Source organism: Hemiscyllium ocellatum, chromosome 40 (assembly GCF_020745735.1).
Source record: "Hemiscyllium ocellatum isolate sHemOce1 chromosome 40, sHemOce1.pat.X.cur, whole genome shotgun sequence".
In the NCBI taxonomy this organism is placed as follows: Eukaryota; Metazoa; Chordata; class Chondrichthyes; order Orectolobiformes; family Hemiscylliidae; genus Hemiscyllium; species Hemiscyllium ocellatum.
The window spans coordinates 25142670-25162516 of NC_083440.1; positions in this window are offsets into that span (position 1 = coordinate 25142670).

Genomic DNA, 19847 nt, shown 5'->3' on the forward strand with positions numbered 1-19847 from the left:
AACATATGATCCTTTTTAATTCTTGACTAGAACTTCAATACCTTTATTAATCCATTGTTCCCTAATCTTACCAGCCTTGCCTTTCTCTCTGACAGGAGCAACATGCTTTGAAATCTCCATACCACACTTTTCTAAATGCACCTGGAATAGGAAAATTAAACTCCCCTGCTATTCCAACATTATTATTGTCACATACATCTGAGATCTTAACACATTTTCTTTTTGATTTCCCTCTGACAACTGAGGGTGGGAGGAGGGCTATATTCCAATTCCATCAAGGTGATCATCCCTTTCTGATTTCCCATTTCCAGCCATAGATTTTCACTAAATGATCCCCCAGTAATAGCTACACCAAGGACAGTCGTAATTGAGTATCTGTGATTCCATATCTAAACGTCCTAAACTCTCCAGTTAGATTTCAGTCTGTAGTTCACTTCCCAGTATTGATTAATCAATTGTGAAGCGCACCATACCACTTGACGATACTCCTGTCCGTAATTCACTCCCTGGTACCTGTTACTCTGTATATGAAACACTCCTCTCTTCCTCAATCAAAAATGCTACTCCCCCTCCTCTCTTGCCTCTCTTTCTATCCTTCCTATAACATCTAAAACCCAGAACATTGAGCAGCCTGTCTTGTCCTTGATTCATCCACGTTTCTGTAATCGCTGTAACAGGCTCTGTTGCCATACATACCCCGAGTTCATCAGTCTTATCTGTACAGAAATAAATGCAGTTTATTTCTTCAGATTTCCTTTGGGCTCTGTATTGCTGTTATCTATCATTTCTAATTAACTTGCTTCTTTCTGATTCAGAACAATCCTCATCTTTCTGTTCATTTGCTCTGTTACATAGGAAAGCCTACCCCTCCCCCGCCGCAAGACAAAGGGTTTAACACCTCTCGAAATAAAACCCACCAGAATACAATTCCCTTCCAAGTTCAGGTGAAAACCTCTCTTTTTGAACAGGCCTTTTTCTGTCCCAGAAAAGATCCCAATTATCCTAGAAATGGAACACCTGTACATTGCACCTCCTCTTCGGCCATTGCTTTATCTGCCCTGTTCTTCCATCATTTTAAATTGGGACCGGAAGCAAACTAGAGATTACTACTTGTGATGTTCCTTTTCTTTAACCTTCTACCCAATTTTTGTACTTACTCTGCAAAGCCCTAACCCTTTCCCTGACGATGCCATTCTCTCCAATGTATACACCTGTTTCCCACTCTCCAATGTAACAATTTGCCTCAAATGTTTTGAGATGTTCCTCACCCTGACATCAGAAAAGCAACATAAAACCCTAGGTTCACACCTACTGCTGCCAAATCTCTTCTCTGTGCCCCTGCAACAATTGTTCCTTTGAAACCTTCATAAACACATTTAACGTAAACGTTAATTCTTAGTGCCCAAGATTTGACTAGTACTTCTGTTTAAAGTTTGGGAGAAGATTTGTAGCTCGGGTGCTCGTTGTTGTGGTTCTGTTTGCCGAGCTGGAAGTTTGTGTTGTCAGTTGTTGACCGGTGGTATATTGAGTCCAGGCCAATGCAGTGGACAGCAACTGACAACCGGAAGCGGTAGAGAAAAGCCACTATAACTGCCGGAGGAAACATCACAGAATTGTTTCACAGGAGCCTCCGAAGCACCGAGGATGTCACCTAGAAAGGGGACGAAACGTTTGCAACACAAACACCCAGCTTGGCGAACAGAACCACAACAACTTCTGTTTAATTCTGGGCGACTTTCTCTTTCAACAGTAAACAAAATGGAATGTCTGTTTGAAAGAGAAATAGCCGCCGGAGCCTTCTGAATGACTTTCCTCATAGTCAATCATCCGTCTGTTGTGTTAGCACTTCTCTAAATATACTCATCATCACACTCAGTATCTCCTGTTGCCTTCAATAATTAATCCGAAAAAAAGCTCTCAGTAACACCTTGTAGATAAAAATAGATTACTATTGCTTAATCATAGCTTTAATATGAACTATGCAAAATCGTGGAGAAAAAAATTAAACATGAAATATTAATATAAAATCAAACACTCAACTGAACAAATGAAAATAAAAATACTCTTGCCGAAATAATCCAACTGTCAGCGTTAGATATGTGGATTAAAATAAACTTTTCAGAACCATCCATGTGCAGCCATCTCTGGAAGCTCTGTATATAAACTGTCTCTCCTTTTTTTGTTTTTTTTTTTGACATAATTTTGTTTTCGTAAAAATCTATCCACCACTGATAACGCACTCACATGGCTATATATATATACCCTGTCTTTTCATTACTCACTAATAAGTAACGGCATCACCAGGTCACGGGCATTATTTCAGCGCCTCACCTCTGGCTTTCGATGATACAACTGTCTAAGCAAAAGGATCAGCAAGCTCCTCCCCACAGACTGACATTTTTGAAGATCCGACAATTGTTTAATGCTGCACTGTGTGATGTGAAGACCCCAACAGCACAGCCTCCCATTAAACTCCCTACCGACATCATGGAGAGCACAGAAAATAACAAATCACTAATCCTGAAGAATTCTTTCAGAAGAGCACAACTCCCAGAAGCAATGACCCAGTAAGTTCCATTTGTCTCAATGGGACTCGACCCGCTATGATTCACTCATGTTGTGTCGGACCAGACCTCTGCATGGCAGCATGTCTGAATGAATTAGGAAACGCATCGTCATCCCTGTCACACTTGAAATGAGTAAGGACACCAGGCCGACCCAATTGTGCCTCTGTCATTTACCAAGGGGAGACCACACTGAGTCCACTGTGTCTCTGTCACTGTCTCAGAGAAGACCACTCTGACTCCACTGTGTCTTTGTCACTGATCCAGGGGTGACCACGCTGACCACACTGTGTCTCTGTCACTGTCCGAGGGAAGAGCACACTAATCCCACTGTGTCTTTGTCACTGTCCCGGGGAGACCTTACTGACCCCAAAGTGTCTCTGTCACTGACCCGGGGAGACCACACTGACCCCACTCTGTCTCTGTCACTGACCCAGGAGAGACCCCACTGACCCCACTGTGTCTCTGTGACAGTGTAGAAACAGGCCCTTTCTCCCAACAAGTCCACACCGACCCTCTGAAGAGTATCCCGCCCAGACCCATTTCCTTAACCTATTATAATACATTTCTCCTGAGTAATGCACCTAACCTACACATTTTGAAATTTTTGGACAATTTTGAGCATGGCCATTGCACCGAACCTGCACATCTGTGGAGGCCCCCTACTTCTGGACACCCACATCCCAGGGAAAGGACTCCACTGTCTTCAAACTTCGTGCTGATGATCTCCCTTAATCAGCATCTTTTCATTTTTTTTTACTGCGAATAAGCTTTAAGCGTCAAGGTATCTTTGATACAGAGTGTTTTCTAATTTCTTTGAGAGCAAGATGTAGCTTGGCAGTTAGCTCTCTGCCAGTTTTTTCTCTCTCCATGGCAGTTGCTCTCTGACCATTTTTTCAAAATGTCTTCATTATTATCCTCCTGCATCTTTGGATTACCTCATTGGTTCGAAGTTGGGAAAGCAATAAATTCAGACTTGATTTTTTTTTCTATCTTGGAGGATAATTCAAACCGATTGGTTAAAATTGAATTGTTCTCAAAACAGCAACCAAAACTCAGGTATACATTTCACAGCCAAATGTTACATATTTTCAATATACTAGTACACTCTGGGACGGCCATCCAGTCGTATACACAGGTGCCTGCAATGCCCCAGCTGAAAACACCATTCACTCTCTCTTAAGTTACAATAGATACGTTCCAGTAGCTTGTCTTGACTTGGCAGCTGAGCTTTTTGACACAAAATTAATCTTAGTTTCCGAAAGTTACACAAGTTTTATTATTAAAATTGTATCTATTTGAGTAGGATCTGTACATTATACTAAGCGTGAACATGAAAATCCGTCCTGAGACACTAGTACGGTGGGATGTCTTGTTATTCAGACCCTAAATTATCATGAAAACTGGCAACTGAATTCAAAACATTAACTCTTGTCCTCTCTGGATAGATGCTGAAAAACGAGCTGCATTTCTTCAGCATTTTCTATTTTTGTTTATTTTAAGTTATTTCCAAACTGCACTCTCAAATATCTTTATTTGTTCATTTATCAGCCATAGATTACATGCTAACAGTGTCCCTTGTAACACAGATGACAAGATTAATCTCAGCTGTGACGAAAGGCAAAAACTATGGATGGTGGAATTCGAAACGAACACAGCGATTTTCAGCAGATCTGACAGCAGCTGCAGATTCAACACTGACTCTGTTTCTCTAGCCACAGGTGCTGCCAGACCCACTGAATTTCTCAGGCATCTTTTGTTTTGAGTTTGGTTCTTTCAGATCTTCAGTTCCATCTGCAGTTACTTGCTTTGTTTTACTTTCTAAATACTTTATCGCATAAAACATTTCTAAACATATGCCAAAATCAAGTCCTTTTTCGTGTTCAAAACTGTCACGTTCCAGTCATCCAAAAAAATAATAAACCCATTTCCCATTCAAACTGTAATTTTGCTTTAACTGTTTCTATTCAGTTCTGGGCCTATTAAAGCTTATCATTAAACATCCATGTGACTGATTTAGATTTTCACAGTCTTTGAATATTCTTCATAGGTCTGATCAAACATTCATGTTTTGAGATATTTTGCAAATGTAACTATTTTCTTCAGCTAGCTGTTTCCTTTTTGTGCTGACAAATTTCTTCTTTATTAGAGAGAATAAACTTACATCTGACCTCAGACAAACCTTCTTCGAAAAATCCAAGATTTCTAATCTCTAGATTATTCAAAACTACAAAGAGCAGAGATGTTTTGCTGCCTTCCTTCAGGGCCTGTATGAGACCACACTTGGAATATTATGTACAAATTTAGTCTCGTTCTCAATAAAGGGTGTTCTGAATGATTCTGGAATGGTAGACTTGACATGTGAAGAGGGTCTGAATCAATTTGATTTATATTCGTTGGAATTCAGGAGAATGAGCAGGGATCTCTGAGACACCTATCACATATTAAGTGAACAAGACATGTTCGATTAAGGAAGTAGTTATCCAATATTTGGGGAGTGTAGAACAGGGGGTCACACTCTAAGGATACAGTGTAAACTGTTTAAAACAAATAGCATTACAATGCAGTACAGGCCCTTCAGCCCTCGATGTTGCACTGATCTGTTAAAACAATCTGAAGCCAACCTGACTTACACTATTCCAGCATCATCTATATGTTTATTCAATGACCATTGAAATGCCCTTAAATTTGGCGTGTCTACTACTGCTGCAGGAAGGGCATTTTACGTCCCTACTGCTCTCTGAGTCAAGAACCTACCACTGACATCTGTCCAAGATCTATCACCCCTCAATTTAAAGCTATGTCCCCTCGTGCTCGCTAACACTATCCGAGTGTGAAGGTTCTATCTAACCTATCGAACTTCTGATTATCTTATATGTCTCAATTAATTCACTTCTCAGCCTTCTTGTACGGAAAAAAAGCGGCCACAAGTCCCTCAGACTTTTCTCATTGGTTCTTCCCTTGATACCAGGTTCCATCCCAGCAAATCTCCTCTGAACCCTTTTCAAAGCTTCCACTTGCTTGCTATGACATGGTGACAAGATCTGTATGCGACTGCACCTGTTTTGTACAGCTGCAGCGTGACCTCATGGCTCTGAAACTCAATCCCTCTAGCAACAAACTCTCACGCACCTTATGTTTTCCTAACAACCCTATTAAACTACGTGGCAAATTTCAGGGATCTTCAGCATATGGACACTGAGATCTCTCTGTTCATCTACTGACATTTTCAGATGATCATATTACCATTAGCTCAATACTCTGTACGCCTGTACAGAATTAATCACCTTACACTTTTTCGCATTAAACTCCATTTGCAACTTCTCAGCCCAGCTGTGCAGGATATCTATGTCCCTCTGTAACCTACAATATCCTTAGGCATTATTATCCACAACACTACCGACCTGAAATTTACTAACCAATCTTTCTATGGCATAATCCAGGTAATTTATAAAAATAACAAGCAGCAGTGGCTCCAAAGCAGATCCTTGCAGTGTACCACTAGTAAACGAAATCCCAGATGAGCATTGCCCATCAACCACCATTCTTTGTCTTCTTTCAGGTCGCCAATTTCCGATCCACTCCGCTAAATCACCTTCAATCCCATATGTCCATACTTTGTCTAATAGCTTACTGTGGAGAATCTTATCAAATGCCTTCCTTTAATCTATATACACCATATCAAAAAAGTTTCTGTTATCCACCTGTTTGGTCACCATCTCAAAGAACTCAATAAGTTTCCTGAGGCACGACCTACTGTTCACAAATCCGTGTTGACTGCCGCAATCAACTTTTTTCTCTCCAGATGATTATGAATCCTGTTTCTTATAACCTTTTCGAACACTCCACCCACAACTGAAGTTATGCTCACTGGTCTATAATTACCACGATTGTCTCTACTCTCCTTCATGAACAAGGGGACAACATTTGTTATCCTGCAGTCTTCTGGCAGTATTCCCGTAGACAGCGACGACAAAATGACCAAAACCATAATCTCCTCCCTGGCTTCCAGGATAAATCCCATCTAGCCCAGGGGACTTACTATTTTCACACTTTCCAGGATTGCTAACACTTCCTCCTTGTGAACGTCAATCCCATCTAGTTTAGCAGCCTGTATCACTGTATTTTCCTCGACCACATAATCATTCTCGAGTGCGACTACTGACAAAAATATTCATTTAATGCTTCTCCTGTGTCCTCGAAATCCATGCACAACGTCCCACTACTGTCCTTGTTTGGCCATAATCTTACTCTCTTATTCCGGATACACCTATAGAAAGCTTTAGGGTTTAGCACTGAACTGAGGATAAATTTCTTCACCCAGAGAGTAGTCAGCCAAAGGAATTCGCTACCACAGAAAACATTGAATGGTTTCAAGAAGGAGTTGTTTATAGCACTGCAGGCTAAAGGATACAAAGTATCTTTGGACAAATGGGAACAGGATCTTGACTTGCATGATTACCATTATCATAACGATTGGCAGATAAGGTTTGAAGGGCTGAATAGCTGACTTCTGCTCCTACTTTCTATGATTCGGCATTTCTAAAGTCAAATCTTGATTATTTTAAACTCAAAACAAACTAAACACTGTCAACAACCAAAAGAATTGTGGATGCTATAAATCAGAAACAAAAAAACAGAAATTGCTGGAAAACTCAGCAAGTCTGACAGCATCTGTGGCAAGAAATCAGGAGTTAACGTTTAGGGTTGGGTCATCCTTAGTCAGAACAAAATCAGCCAAATTTTCTTTCATAAGTTCCAAACAACTACAATACAACAAATATTCATTGACATTCTGATAGGCACATTCCAGTTACAAATTATGGTTCCAGAAAGACATCCAACATGAAGTATTAATTTCTTGAAAATAATTAGGACAAAACCTATTTGTCATTCTGCAGATTACACTTGTTTAGATAATTCACCCATAACAAGCAGATTCATGCAACTGGGGCGGAGGGATTCTTCGCCATCGCTACCTTCCGCCAGTTGTAAGGTGCCATAGTCAGCACGTTGCTTTCAGACTGCAGTATCTCCAAAATGAAGAGCTGGACTTTAAACAGAGGAAATAAGGGGTTGACAGCAGTCTTCTGAGATTGAAGATGAAGATGGAACCGAGGTCATTAAACAGGATGAACATATATGAGAGCAGACATAATATGTGACTGGGTCATGCACTGTTCATGACAAGAAAACAGAAAGAACCAAATTGCAACACACTTGTAGGTTTAAATCAGAAGTCACACAAAACGAGGTTATTTAAACTCACCAACTTTTGGATCCCAGTCTCTCCTTAAAACTTAAACCGACCAAGATCGGTAAGATCCTTATATATCTCAGTAAAACAAAACCCCTGTTAAAAAGAAGGACTGCATGAGAAAGAGGAACCACTCAAGGAAAGTATTCAATCAGAATTTTTGCTATTCATTCATGGAATGAGGATGTCACTGTCCAGGTCAACACTTTTTACCCATCCCTAATTGTTCAAGAGTCAGTGAAGTGCCACATCGTAGGCCAGACAGACACGGACAGAAGTTTCCTTGTGAAAAGGACTTTTGTGAACCAGACCAGTTTTTTCTGAGAATCAACAGTGTATTCATGGTCATCATGAGATTTTTTTATTCCAGACATTCAGTGATTTCAGGGTTCACTACAGGATTTGAACTTGGGTTCCAAAAATATTACCAAGGTCTCTGGATCAATAGTATGTCAATAAAACCACTAAGGCATTCGTATCAGCAAAAACTACTGGTGGGCCAGATGATTGGGAATATTTTTCGGAATGTCCAGCAGATAGCTAAATAATTTGCATATGGAAGAAAACTGGTTATATATGTAAATTGTCAAATAATATAAATCAAACAGCAAAAGCCCAAACAAATGCAGAAAATGTAAAAGATTAGCAAAAGATTGTGATCCTTGGAGAGTGTAAATGGAAATTGGCAAGTGCAATGGGGAAACTGCTAATAATTTAATTGAAACCAATGTTTTGCATCATTCTTCACCACAGAGGACACAACAAACATCCAGAAAATAAGAGACAAACTAATTGAAGGAAAAAAATCTTGTAATAACATATTTGATGATGGACAACGTATCTGACAAATTGACAGAACTAAAGAGATACCTTGTTGTCTGGGCCTCGTGATCTACTTCCGAAGAAATGAACTGGAGAGAAAGTTCTGGCATCGGTCAAAACATCCCTGAATTGACTGGACTTTGGGTTCGTGGAGAATGCAAAAATGATCATGTGAAACCCCTTCTCAGGTAGGGATAGAGGGAAAAAACTCAGGAAATTCTAGGCCAATTAGACTTACACTTTTTGTTTACTCCAAACACTATGTGCCCTTAGAATACAAGGCTTGTGGTTTTCCTGTTTTGTTTTCAGAGCAATGTTCAAGCTTATCTCTGGTTTTACTTTTAGGTTACTGTATAAATTCCTTCCTGACATGATTTGTTAACAATTCGTGGAAGTTGTGTAGAGAGCACTTGCTGATAGTGCTGCATAGGTTGGTCCCACTGAGACAAGGAATGGATAGTAGTGTAAAGAAACATTAGATATGGAGCATCTAATCAAGAGAAAGAAGGGAGCTTAGATTAGATTAGATTACTGACAGTGTGGATACAGGCCCTTCGGCCCAACAAGTCCACACCGACCCGCCAAAGCGCAACCCACCCATTCCCCTACATTTACACCTTTACCTAGCACTACGGACAATTTAGCATGGCCAATCCACCTGACCTGCACATCTTTGGACTGTGGGAGGAAACCGGAGCACCCGGAGGAAACCCACGTAGACACGGGAGAACGTGCAAACTCCACACAGTCAGTCGCCTGAGTCAGGAATTGAACCCGGGTCTCTAGCGCTGTGAGGCAGCAGTGCTAACCACTGGTCCACCGTGCCGCCCCTACTTAAGGTGGAAGAGGCAAATGTCAGACAGAGCTCTAGAGGATTACAAGGTAGCCCGGAACTACCTTGTAAGAATGCACTGACGAGAGCTTGGGGTGGGGAGGGGGGCGAAAATCTTTAGCGGGTAGGATTAAGGAAAATCCTAAGGTATTCTACACTAATGTGAGTAATAAGAGGATGAACAGAGTGAGCGTAGCGCTGATCAGGGATAGTGGAATGAACTCGTGCCTGGATTTGAATGAGTTACTGGAGGTCCTTAATGAATATCTGTTTATTGTTACAGTATTCACTACTCAGAGGAACATTTAAATTTAAGAGGACAGCATGAAACAGGCTCATATGCTCGAATAGGTTGAAGTAAAGAAGTGGGATGTGCTGAAACGTTTGAAACAAACATAAGGATAGGTAAGTCCCTGGGCCAGACAGGATATATGCAAGGTTTCTACAGAATCATAGGAAGAGATTGCTGCGTTTTTGGCGATGAACTTTGCATCCTCACTGTCCACTGAGGCAATGCAAGATGACTGGAGGGTGGCAAATATAATTCCCTTGTTCAAGAAAGGGAATGGAGCGACACCTGGGAATTACAGACGAGTGAATCTTACGCCTGTGGTGGGCAAATTATTGGAGAGAATTCTGAGAGAAAGGATTTATGATTACTTGTAAAACCATAGCTTGATTAGAGATAGCCAGCATGGTTTTGTAAGTGGAAGATCACGCCTCAGAACTCATATTGAATTCTTTGACAAAATGTATTGATGAAGGTCGAGAAGTAGATGTGGTGTACATGGCATTTAGCAAGGTGTTTGATAAGGTTCCCTGTGGGAGGCTCAATCAGAAAATAAGTAGGCATGAGATAAAGGGAAATTTGGCTGTTTTGATTCAGTAGTGGCTAGTCCATACAATACAGAGGGTGATTGTAGGTGCTAAGTATTCAGTCTGGAGCTCGGTGTCGAGTGCTGTTCCGCAGAGATCTGTTCTGGGACATGTTTGCTTTGCGATTTTTAAAAAAATGATTTGGATGAGGAAGTGCAAGAGTGGGTTCGTAAATGTGATGATGACATGAAAGTTAGTGGAGTGATGGATAGTGTAGAGGGCTATTGTAGATTGCAACAGGACATTTGCAGGATGCAGAACAGGGTTGATGAGAGGCAGATGGAGTTCAACCTGGTAACGTGTGAAGTGATTCATTTTGGAAGGTCAGATGTGAATAAAGGATACAAGGTTAAAGATAGGATTCTTGCAAGTGTGAAGGAGCAGAGGTACCTTGAGTTTTATATCAATAGATCCCTCAAAGTTGACTCCAAATGTGATAGGGCTGTCAGGAAGGCATATGGTGTGTTGGCTTTCATTAATAGGGGGATTGAGTTTCAGAGCTGCGAGGTTATGCTGCAGCTTTACAAAGCCCCAGTTTGACTCACTTGAAATATTGTATTCAGTTCTGGTCATCTCATTATTGGAAGGATATGGAAGCTTTAAATAAGATGCAGAGGAGATTTACAAGGATGTTGTCTGGATTGGAAGGCATGTCTTATGAAGAAGGTTTGAGGGAGCTAGGCCTTTTCTCATTGGAGTGAAGAATGATGAGAGATGACTTGATAGAGGTGCACAGGATGATGAGAGGTATAGATAGAATTAATAATCAGATTTTTGTTTCCAGGACAGAAATAGTTGTTACAAGGTGTCATCATTTTAGGGTGACTGGAGGAAGGTTTAGCGGAATGTCAGATGTCGGTTCTTTGCAGAAAGAGTGGTGGGGACATGAAATGCCTTGCCAGTGTTTCTAATCCAAAACTACTCTTTGAAACTATACACGTAATTTCATTTTATTTGCCTCATTCCAACTTTTACTTTGATTACCCAATAATGAAATTATTACTGGTTTCAGGTTATACTTCTTAGTTTCATGCCTAGTTCATTACACTGACTATGGAGAAAAGTTTTACTAATCCTGTCTATGCCCTTGGTTGCTGCATGGGCCACCATGCATCGATCCAACCCCTTCAAATTTCTTTTCTGCCCTGAGCTGGTATTCCAAACTCTGGTTGGCAAACACCTTCACAGATGCTCACTTCTTTGCTGAAGAGAGCATTTTCAACCCCTGCTACAATGGTTCTTAGTAACAACATATTCATATTTTCCTTTTTGTTACCCCTCCATATACCGCTTGACATGATTTCTTTGGTTTCCTGGACTACAATATCAATTTAATTACTTTAAGCCAACCTGTAGCCCTCACTCTCATTTAAAAATGCTGAAGTAACCAGAAACCTGCCAAAAATTTGCAAAGGTTTGGTCTCCTGCCATCTGGTGACCCCTTACCTCTCTCACTTCATGTCACGCCCATATGTCCCAGGTCACTGACCAACTGAAATCCCCGAAAGGATCCTAAGGGATTCCACTGCCTCCTCCAACAAAACATCTCGGTATTTACTCCCACTCTGATGTGTCACGGTGTCTGCACCTTGACCTCCACCTTATAAACTGTTCACTGAAGTTCTTCTGGCCAGTAATACTTAATGCAGATATGTCTGGCCTGGCTGAGCCTGGTGTACAAGAGCACCAAATACTGCAATCATGACGCATCACCTGTCTTACCATCTTTAATTTGTTTTAATTAAGTACTTCGTCTTTTCTCTTGACAGAATTATTATAAATTATATATAACTGATTAACTATACCACTAACTCTAAAAATGGAATATGACTGATTACTGGATGATAATCAGTTAGCTGCTGTGCTGGTTTAAACATGTTTTGTAAAGCATGGCGATTTTATAAAAAATGGAATTCAAATAAAAACCTAATTTTCTTTTCTAACTAATTTCCATAATCACCAATTTATCTGGAATTACGATGACTGTAAGTTCATTATTGATAGTCAGGAAAAATAATTGCATCTGGTACACTCATATACTTTTAAGGAATGAAATCTTTACCTGGTCTGGCCTGCATGTGACTCCAGATCCACAAGAATGTGATTGAGACTTAAACACCCTGTGGACAATTAGGGTGGGCAAAAATGTTGGCCTCACCAGTGATACCCTCATCCCATGAATGTATAAGAAGAAACCACCGAGCACTCTGAAGAGAGAAGCACTCAAACGTTAGGGCACAGAAGCTGACTCCAGTTTTAGGAAGAAGAAACGTTTTCATTATTTTCATCTTAATTAATTCGCGGGGTTTAGGCTGAACTGATTTGGCTTGCTTAGTTAAGTTACCATATTTCTTAAAGAGTAAAAAGTGAGGTCTGCAGATGCTGGAGATCAGAGCTGAAAATGTTGCTGGTTAAAGCTGATGAAGGGCTCCGGCCCGAAACATCGGATTTCCTGTTCCTTGGATGCTGCCTGACCTGCTGTGCTTTAACCAGCAACACATTTTCAGCTCATATTTCTTAAAGAGCTTGGAATCACATATACACCAAACCAGGTAAGGTCTTTCTTCCTGAAAAGACATTAGTGATTCAATGGAATTTCACAATACTGACTGAAAGGATCTTTGCCATCATTTCGGAGTATTTGCAGCCCAGCAAACCTGTGTCAGACTGGCCCAGTGATATCTTAATGATTGAATTTCAATTCCACTTGGAGTGTTATGGTAGAGAAGGAGGCTTTCAAATCATAATGTCTGTATTGGCTCCAGGAAGATCTCCCAACTAGTCCCACTCTCCAGCCTGATTTCCATTGCGTTTTAATTTCATTGCTTTCAAATATATAGACACCATTCTTTTGAATCGTCCGATGGAATCTGTCTCCACCACTCTCTCAGTCAGTCCATTTCAAATCCTAACAACTCTCTGAGTAAAGACGATTCTCCACATTTCACTCCTAACAGACAAGGTCAGAAAGATAGGGTAAAAATTGCATGGACACGCAGAGACACCTTGCGGACTATTTAGCTGGCTCTATTCCTTGTTAGGTGGCTGAGGGAGCTCCATTGTTCAATGTGCGCAAGCGGTCCTGTTCTTGATTATTATGATCTTTGTTTAGATCTCCTACTGTAGAACTCTTTGCACCTCCCTTGTCAAACAAACTGTGACTACCCATAAGTTGATCCAACAGATTTTCCCTTCCGTCCCTCTCTTGGAAGAATAATAGTCGGTCCTGAAGGAAATGGGCTCCATTCAGAATTAGAGTTTGGTTGTACTTTTAGGGCCAAATGGCAGGAATTTGCAAGAATAAAATGCTTTGGAAACCAGCATTAAGGATAGAATGTCTTGAGGACTGAGTTTGGTATTGCTGGTGACGAGTGAACAGAGATCTGCAGCTTGAACGAGCAGACTTCTTTTGGCCAGAATTCATGAGGAAGGCAGATTCCCCGGGAAAGATCACACACGAACCTAATGAGCTAGATTATTATTAACTTACTATCAGTTTAGATAATTTCCGCAATTTTGTACTAACTGTTGTACTGAATAAATATGGAGCGATTTTTCCCACGTTTAAGTTATAAAAATCGTATTTTGAATCACTTGTTGGAGTTTGGTGTTACAGATACTCTTGAATACTCACTCGCCTGCTGCATGCAGGAGAAATAAAGATTGGATCGGACAAATAAATAATTCGTCTGAGTCTTGTTTTAGATCGATAAAAGTCTTTGACAACTCCCAGCTCAATTGTTAATTTTGCAGAGCTTCGACTACATGCCCTTTTTAGTTATGCGAAAACACCTTCTGTTGGTCTTTTGGTTGCACTCTTCTCCTTAGATGGGGAAGTTAAAAGACTTCCTGGTGAGCCTGCTCCTAAGGCTGGATGAAATGTTATTGATAGGTACAGGAAGAGGCCATAGAGCTGGTCATCATCCCGACGACCTGCCCTTCTTCCTCAGCAATGTTTGTGTCCAGGTACTTTAGAGGAGGGAGCACATGGTGTCCACTGAAACTCTTGATGCCTCTGTGGGTGAAAGCACATTTGGATAGGTTTTAAACAGGGAGACAAAATGAAAGTTAAAAACAACAAGCAAGCATTTGTCTAGAGCTCAAGCCTTCTTGCTCATTTAAATCCAATAAATATTGCAAAAACATGAAGCCTAATAATGACCGGAGAAAAAACAAACCTACGAAATGCACTTAGAATAAATTAGATTCTACTTGAAGAAATAGATAACGATTGACAAGTTTTGTTATTTCGAAAAACAACATTTTATATTCACCTCTTAATCTTCTCTGCTTCAAGGTGATTATCTCAATTTCTCTTAACTTTACTTATTTCTTTCCTGGTATCACTGAAGTAAATCTCCTTTGAACATTCTCCATGGCTTGAACAACCTTTCTCAAAGAAGTTATCCACTCTGTCTTTGCAAAACATTACATCCAAATAAAATTGTCATCATATTTGTCTTTTGTTTTCTGTGTTCATTTATATTCCTTTAAAACAACAGTTATGTAATGTATGGAGAAGTTGAAGTATGGACAGGGATTTGATTCCAGCAATCAGTTTCTTGATGCTGTCTTATAGACATTCATGGAATTGCTGATCTCATTTCAGTTACTGTTTTTGTAATTATTTGAAAACTTGTGGAGGAAAAACATTTTTCATTCATCAAAATAAGTCTTACTGAATAAGACTCGGAAAGCATTTTATCCTGCAAAAGAGATCAAGGTGGGATCTAATCCATGAGGTCAATTGGCACAGATTACTAACCAGGAGAAGGAGTCTCAGCAAAGATGGTAAGGATTGGAATTTCAACAGCAATTGCGCTGTTTTAATGTAAAACCTTCCCTTAATTGTTTAATTATATTGAAACATGATTGTGTTAGAATAAACAAAATGCGTTCTTTTCAGATATTAATGTCTGGAAGCAATATAATTTCGATGAGTAAAACTTCAGAAAATAATGTCACTGTGCAGTTCTTTTCTTTTTTATGTTTTCATTCATGAGATGTGGGAGTCACTGCTTAGGTCAGTGCAAATTGATATTTCTAATTGCCACTGAGAACATTATGTGTGTTGTCTTCCTGAAATGCTGTGGAATGGGCAGGAATGACCACGAACAAAATGCTGGAGAACTTCCACACTTCCAGCAGCAACAGTGGAAAGAATAACAGATATGACGTGTCAAGCCCAGTAGCTTTCTTTTGGAAGTCAGAACTGTGAGTTTATTTTTCTCACAGTGTAAAAGTATACATTCATTAACGCTGAACAACTGTAATAAATGATCACGAAACTGTTCACCATAACTACAGTACAAAAGATGACAAAACCCAAATAGTCACACGTAAAACATAAGCTAATTTACAGAAAACATTATAATCAATCAAGGCTTTCTGCCTGATTAAGTAGGAGCTGTCAACATAAGGTACTCACAGTCAGTGTATGCAAAGATAGAAATTGCTGTAAAAACCCAGCAGTTCTGGCATCTGTGGAGAGAAATAGACAGGTAGGATGGATATGTGTGAGAAGGGCAATTGTGGTTGAATATAAAAACATGCAGGAGAGAGAGAGATCTTTCAAGTGTTCCTCCCTCTTAGAGCCCAATTATGCCATTATATGAAAATTGGGAGGTGATTGTTAGGTATTTCGTCCATTTGGTATTTAATTGGCAGATTGGTTTAAACCAAGAGATGTTACTACATTTGACAACTGCAGTTAGGAAATTGACTTTCAAAGTTCATATGAATTCAATAATTTGAATAGAGATGGCTAGGCAGACGTTGTTTTGTTGTAGTTTATGGGAGCTGAAGAATGCTATTGCAACCCACAGTGACTATATCTAGTAAGTAAAAGACTAGAAACATTCAGATTAAATTGCCTTGAAATTACTTTCAGAGAGAACAAAAAAGTCATCAGGTGAGACTTGTAGGGAAAACAAAGTAGGCCACTTCTCTCAAATCAGGATAGTATTAAATTAATATCGAACTTAAATTAAGAGTTCGGGTTAAATGTTAAGTAAAGTATGATAAAGTGAAGTTAAATGAAGTGAATTGAAGTTGAAGCAGTGAATGTATATTTTATAATAAGTATTGGAACTTCGAGTTAAAATAACGGTGGGTTTGTTTAATTCAAGTATGAGTCATTAATTTGCCATTTGTCTGTCACACAAGAGCAGAATACCTGGATAAAAGAATTTGTGCGTCCTGCAGAATTTATGAATGGAACCTGGTTGCCTCTCACATCCTGAGACGACACCGAAAGAGTTAAGAATAAAGAATGACAAATGGCCAAGAATAGGAAGGTAATACATAAAAGCAGTAGAGAAAGAGCAGAGGAGTCACATAATGTGTCATACAGGGGCTAGTTTCATATCCCTTGTGAGAAAGCTTACCAAGGAGTACAGACTGCAAACAGTGATTGAGAAATGGTCAAATTGGCTCCAACTGAACTGTATGAAAAATGAATTAATGTGTTGGCTGCTCGTAAAGTTCTGTAACAAGCGGGCAGAGAAAATAGGATCTCTGTGGCTGATCACTCAAAGTGCAAGGAGGAGATAGATAAATTAAAATTGCATTTGTCCACACGAACATTCTGAGGGAGATGGTGATTATGGACTGGATTAGGTTGAGCTGGACGAGAAAGATGGTGGAATGCTGCATGTGGTGATGACTTGAAACCCCCACCTCCCTAACTGGAGACAGTAATTCCCTCAGCACTCCCAGGACCTGCGCAGGCCTCAATGAATCCTGTGACCACGAGTCATATGTAAGGTGAGGAATCGCAGTTCACCACCTACATAACCCTGCTTATACTCGTGCAGTTTGGGGAAATCATCAAAAAAACTCACTTGTGAACCCACTGAAGATGCCTTTTCTTATGCACTTATCAGCAAAAACGTTTACATGGGCTTGATGGTCGAGAAAGAGTAAAAAAATTACGCTAATGTGTGAGCCCTCTGATTCTGTCTGCTTTATCACCTGATCAGCATGAAAAGGGAGGCAAGGATTTGATGATATGAAAATTATAATAGAAGAGCTCCAGTGGAAAGTTTTAATAAGCGGAGACAAACAAAATGGTTACATATGCAGGTCAGTTATTGATTAATTTTAGTCAAGATTTTGGAAAATGCATACAGGGTTAACTCGACATGATCTTGCTTACTAGTAAAGGTCTTCAGCAGCATATATTTTGGAAGTGGGAAAGAAGGTGTGAGAAGTATGATTCTACAGATGATACACATGATGAGGTGTGGACAGTACGTTGAATGGCTCGAGGTGGGAGAATGAAATTCAACAGACAGGTGAAGGCAACGGAGTGAGAGTCGGAAAATGTTTCCTGTGAAATGTCTGAATGCTGGTCTGGTATGAAGAAGTGAAAGATCTCAAACAGGTTCTGTATATTGATAGGAAAGATGCTGTGAAACTTGAAAGGGTTCAGAAAAGATTTACAATGATGTTGCCAGGGTTGGAGGGTTTGAGCTATCGGCTGAAACTTGAAAGGGTTCAGAAAAGATTTACAATGATGTTGCCAGGGTTGGAGGGTTTGAGCTATCGGCTGAAGCTGAAGCCTTTTTTCTCAGTAGCGTTATAGACGGAGGGTGACTTTCCAAAGCTTCATAAAATTATAAGGGGCATGGATACAGTAAATAGAAAAGATCATTTCTCCAGGATAAGGGACCCCAAAACTAGAGGGCATAGGTTTATGGTGAGTGGGGAAAGATTTAAAAGCGACGGAAGGGTGACGTGTGTAAAGAATGAGCTGCTAGAGGAAGTGGTCTAGCCTGGTACAATTGTAACATTTAAAAGGGATTTCGTTGGGTACATGAGCATGAAGGTTTCAGACGGATATGGGCCAATGCTGGGATGTGGGACTAGATTATTTTAGGATATCTGGACGACTTGGATTGAAGGTTTGTTTCCATGTAGTACATCTCTGTGGCTCAACTAGTTGCTCAAGGAACATCTGTGCAAAGTTAATGTATTAGAATTCGAGCTTCCATCACTGGGAAACATCGTGGAAATGGGAGAATTACCTGGATGGTTGACGTTCAGGAGACAGACACATTGTTGGATTAATTGCAACAAATGTGGTCCATTAATAGGCATGGGAGTTGTGTGGTCTCAATTAACGGATTGGAAGTAGAAAGCTTCATGATCAGATCTGGAGCCAGGCAAGGCTGCCCACTCTCCCTCGTCGTTTGCTGGGTCTATCAGGAAGGATGTGAGAATAAGACGGGTGACTACTACAGGCAGCAGCGGCGTATAGGACAAAGCCTCCCTTTACATCGACGGCGTCCCTATTTTCTGCTTGGATCCGTTCTCAGTCTGTGGTCTCGTGAGCGTTTAAGACCAGTTCTAACTAGCCTACGCCAGTAAATAGAGACAAGAGCAAGGCCATGTTCTTTGGGAACAGAGCCAACCGGTCCTTGAACTCATTCACTGTCAAGACAAATTATCTGAAGGTGCTTGGAATATGAATTAGAGGGAAAAAAGAGGGCGCAAAACCTTGGGAGATATGCATCACCAAGGTCAAGCTGAAACTAGTCTTCCCGGAGCAGCACAGTCTCTCAATTGCACGTAAAAACCTGGTCGTCAGTTGTGAGACATTCTCTTGTTTTGTCGTTGTTATCTCGATTATTCCTTGAAGTCGAGGATTATGGTCTTTGTCCTGTTGATCTATTCATGGACTCTCAGGTGGCTTATGAATCTTGGCTTTGAAAGCTTTTCAGCATTCAGGACAAGTGAGGCAGCTTGGGTTTTACTTGGTGCTGCCTCGCTTTCAATTTTTTTTTTCTTCTAGTACTACACATTTGCTGGCTTCACAAGTAACTGTTCCTTCTCAGATGATGGTTTTTCAGTTTCCTCTCAGAGTCATAGAAATGTACAGCACAGAAACAGACCCTGCAGTACAACGTGCCTATTCCGACTAGATATCCCAACCTCATCTAGTCCCATTTGCCAGCACTTGGCCCATACCCCTCAAAACCCTCCCGATACATTAGCGATCGAGATGCCTTTTAAATTTTGTTATTGCACCAGCCTCCACCACTTCCTCCGGAATCTCATTCCATACACGCACTACACTCTGCATTTAAAAAAACCCCTTAGTTCCCTTTTATATCGTTACCCTTTTACCCTAAGCCTATACCATCTCATTCTGGACTTGCCCAACGCAGCGAAAAGACTTGGTTTTTTACCCTAATCATGGACATCATGATTTTATAAACCTCTATAAGGTCAGCCCCTCAGCATCTGACACTCCAGGGAAAACAGCCCCAGCCTGTTCAGTCGATGTTGTTGTTGACGTCGATGTTACATTTCTTCATGTTGGCTTTTATAACGTCTTTGAATCTCTTCTGTTTTTCGCCTCTTTTCCAATTGCCTTCTTTAAACTGGGAGTGGAAGATTTATTTATTTACTTTTGCAGGCATTAGTCTTTCATCTGAACAACATTACCGTCCCATCTTAGTTGTTTCTTGAATCACGTAGACTTCAATGTTTG